Here is a 4,147-nt window from a genome sequence, read left to right as displayed (position 1 = left end):
TCTCACCAGGCTGCCTAGTGCCTCCATGCCCCTTCCCGAGAGGGTGCTGGCAGTCACACTGCCTCTGGGAGCCTGTGGCCGGGAAAGGTAGTCAGGCTCCTGGGATTAGGTTGGCAAGAGCGACTGTCCTCCGAACGATCAGCCCAGACAAAAAGAGGGAGCAAGCAAACCTGAAAATGGGTCCAGAACTGAGAGCTCCAGGTCCTTAGCATGTTCCTGGCATATTCCGAAAGTGGCATCCACAGCAGAGAAAGTGTCCCAAAATAGCTCAGGCTGCCAATGCCTCGCTGAAACCTGAGAAAGAATCGCTGAATTCAAAGATCTGGGTCGCTGTGGGTGTGTGATCAAAGTACGGATTTGTTGGGAGGAGGAACTCAAGCCACGAGCTTAGGAGAGGCATGAGGTCACCTGGGGCACAGCCTAGCCTGCCTTCTCTTTTCCAAGTTGCTTGAGTTGGGCCATGTCCGGAAATCTTGCCTGTGCGGAGGCAGGGGGCTGGCAAGAGGCCCCAGGGATGCTGCTTTTGTTCCCAGGTTTCTGATGCGCTAACAATATAAAATAGCAGCACTCTGTTTTCTGCATTTCAAACAAAGGAACTGATACTGTGCAAAGGTTTCTTTAAGGTGATGCTTTCTAACTGATGGAATTCCCTTCCCAGTAGATTTTTCATTACCTTGGGCCTTTGGCAGAAGTCAACGTTGGCTTCTTACAAATTAACAGAGAAGAGCAAATAGTAATAGTAGGGTCTCTGTGACTTTCTTGTGATTCGGGAAATCCCCCCTCTCTGGCTTCTGACTAGATGGTGCCTATATGTTGTTGCCTATGGCACTGGGAAGGATGAGGTCCACCCAGACGTGCTGTCTCATTTTCGCATTTGCTGAGATCTTGGGACACTCTCCTTTCCTCAAGTGTGTTGCAAATTTGCGGATTCTCTGCAGAGAGTGGGAGGGTGTCAGTACATGGGAAGTTCAGCATCCATCTTTGTTGGGCTTGCCTCGGGTTTAAGAAGAGAAAGCACAGAAGTTGGCTTTTAGTTCCAGACCTGCCTGACTTTTGCTGTGCAATCTTGGGCAAGTCACTTCTCTTCTCTGGACCTCAGTTTGCACTTCTGTAAAGTGGAAATAATGATAATACACTTTCTCACCCAAACCCAAACCATGTATAGTAAAACTGAATGCAAAGAGTCAAGAGAATACGGCTAGGGGCCCGGCTTGCCACTTGCAGTAAATGGTTGTTCAGAGGACCTCACTAGTAGCCACTGGCATCATGCATTAACATGAGTGCGCTGAGCCTGATGCATACCATGGTACTAGGCACTGTTGGCTTCCTGCCTAAGGGTCAGTATTATTTCTGATTCCAAACTGGGAGACACTGGGCCAGTTGCTTAATGCTCAGTAGCTCCATTTTCCCATCTGTCAAATAGGTATACAGGCTAATAATAAAACAGGTACACAATTCCTTATCCAGAACCATTGGAAGTAGGTGTGTTTCAGAGTTCGGAAGTTTTGGGGGCACCTGGATGGCTCAGTTGGTTAAACATCCTTCTTTGGCTCAGGTCATGATCTCATGATTCATGGGTTTGAGCCCCGCATCAGGCCCTATGCTGACAGCTTGGAGCCTGGAGCCTGCTTCAGATTCTGTGTCTCCTTCTCTCTGCCCCTCTTCTGCTCCCGGGCCATCTCTCTCTCTCTCTCTCTCTCTCTCTCTCAAAAATAAATTAACATTAAAAAAATTCAGAGTTCAGAAGTTTTGGTGTTTAGGGGCGCCTGAGTGGCTCAGTGAGTTTAGCATCTGACTCTTGGTTTCAGCTCAGGTCATGATCTCACGGCTTCTTGGGTGCTTCTTGGGGCTTCACCCCACATTGGGCTCTGCATGAGTGGTGTGGAGCATGCTTGGGATTCTCCCTCTTTGCCCCTCCCCCACTCATGCTGTCTCTGTCTTTCTCAAAATAGATAAATAAACTTTCTAAAAAGTTTTGGATTTTAGAAAAGTGCTATGGTACATATATATTATATAACAGTCCTAGTAGGATTTACGGCAGTATCCTATGCCCAAATACATTAATATGTATAACTGGGATAAATGAANCTCTCTCTCTCTCTCTCTCTCTCTCTCTCAAAAATAAATTAACATTAAAAAAATTCAGAGTTCAGAAGTTTTGGTGTTTAGGGGCGCCTGAGTGGCTCAGTGAGTTTAGCATCTGACTCTTGGTTTCAGCTCAGGTCATGATCTCACGGCTTCTTGGGTNGAATAGCCTGCCATTTCAGGACAAATTTTGCCACCAAATAAACTTGGTATAAAATTTCAGTTTTAAGAATCTTTTGGTTGTTAAAAAGACAGGTGAGGGTCTGCAGACAATGAAACAAACAAATATTTAGTGCTCACCATGTGCTGGGTATTATTCTAAGTAGTTTAAAGGCATAAACTCATAACCCTACAAAAGAGGCATTATTATCATCATCCGTATTTTACAGATGAGGAAAATGAGGCTCGGAGAGGTCACATCACTTGCCCAGGGTCCCCAAACCAGTTAAGACGTAGGGCTGGGATTCCAATCCAGACGGTTCAGCTTCAGAATCTGTTGTCTTAACCACCTTCTCTACCTATTCCATGGGGTTCCAGTGAGGCTTCACATGCCTACAGGGGCCACACAAGACAGTGTGAAAAAGTAAACGTGGTGGGTGGGAACTGGAGCAAACTGGTGAGCTGATGCTTTGTGTACTTATTTAGCTGGAGCTCACTGTTGCCATGTCAAAACGAGGATCTGAGTCTTTCTGTTTTTCCCAGAGCAGCCAGAAATCCGCTTTTTATATGAAATCTCCTGACTTCCTCATGTGGGCAACTAATTAAAAACTGTTAAAAAACATTGTGCAGGTCAAATAAAATCTGTCTGCTGTCTGGATCCAGCCTGCAACGGCCGGTTTGCAAAGCTCTGCAATGAGGAAATAGATATGAAAGTGCTTTGAAAACTTAGGGACAGACAGTCTCATTTTTAGGGTGAAGGTGTTTGTTGTCGTCGTTGATTTTTTCTTCCCCCTTGACTGTGGCCTGGTTTCTTGAAAGCTGGTGTTCCTGGCATGATGGAGATGAAAAGTCGGAATTAAATAGAGACTTCAGTGAACTTGAATGCTTCATTCCTTTGGCAGGCTGGATAAATGAGAAGCCTAGGTGTACTGGACGGGCTAAGCCTCAGAATTCCTGCCACACTCACTGGCCCCTTCTAAGGTGTTTCCATCCACAGACCCTAGCTGAGGGAAATAGCAGTTTCTTATGAATAGGTGGTTATGTCTAGCACCACGTGACCCGGCTTTCCCCCTGGCAATAGCCGATTGAGCCAGGAGAGGGCATCTGATCCAGGAGCCGTCACTCTATAGGCCAGCAGGCAGCCTGTGAGGGCCCCCAGGATAAGAACTTTGCCCAACGAGCGCAGTGGTGACTAGGTTTGGAACAATGAGTGTCTCCTGCTTGGGGAGTTTAAACACTGGTGGTAGAAAGAGGGAACAGTTGGCATCTGCAGCAGAAGCCAAACGCAGAGAAGGCAGGCAGCAGGGCCCGCAAAGAAGCAGGATCAGGAGAGGTTACTGAGATTCACCTAGGTGCCAGAGACCTTACACATTTTTTTTTTTTGTTCTCGTTGTTTAAAACATTCAAAGAATCTGTGAGGTAGGTACTGTACTATCCCTGTTTGACAGACAGGGAAACTGAGGCACAGTAACTTAAAGTGCTGTGGTTGAAGCTCAGGCTTGTTGGATGTAAAAATCAGACTGTACAACCACCTCAGCCAGTGGTTCTTAAACTCTAGAGTGCATCAGAATTGCTTGGGTCTAAATGCAGATTGCTTGGCTTCACCCCAGACCTACTGAGTCTGAGTCTTTGAAAATGTGCACCCCCCACAGACCCCTCCCCCAATCTGCATCTGCATTTAATTAAAAAAAAATTAATGTTTTATTTATTTTTGAGAGAGAGAGAGAGAGAGAGAGAGAGAGAATGAGCAGGGGCAGGGCAGGGAGAGAGGGAGACACAGAATCCAAATCACACTCCAGGCTCTGAACTGTCAGCACAGAACCAGACACGAAGCTTGAGCCTGTGGACTGTGAGATCATGACCGGAGCCAGTCAGATGCTTAATTGACTTAGCCACTTGCACC

Source organism: Crocuta crocuta, unplaced genomic scaffold (assembly GCF_008692635.1).
Source record: "Crocuta crocuta isolate KB4526 unplaced genomic scaffold, BGI_CrCroc_1.0 scaffold737, whole genome shotgun sequence".
NCBI lineage: Eukaryota > Metazoa > Chordata > Mammalia > Carnivora > Hyaenidae > Crocuta > Crocuta crocuta.
This window is presented reverse-complemented; position numbering follows the sequence as displayed.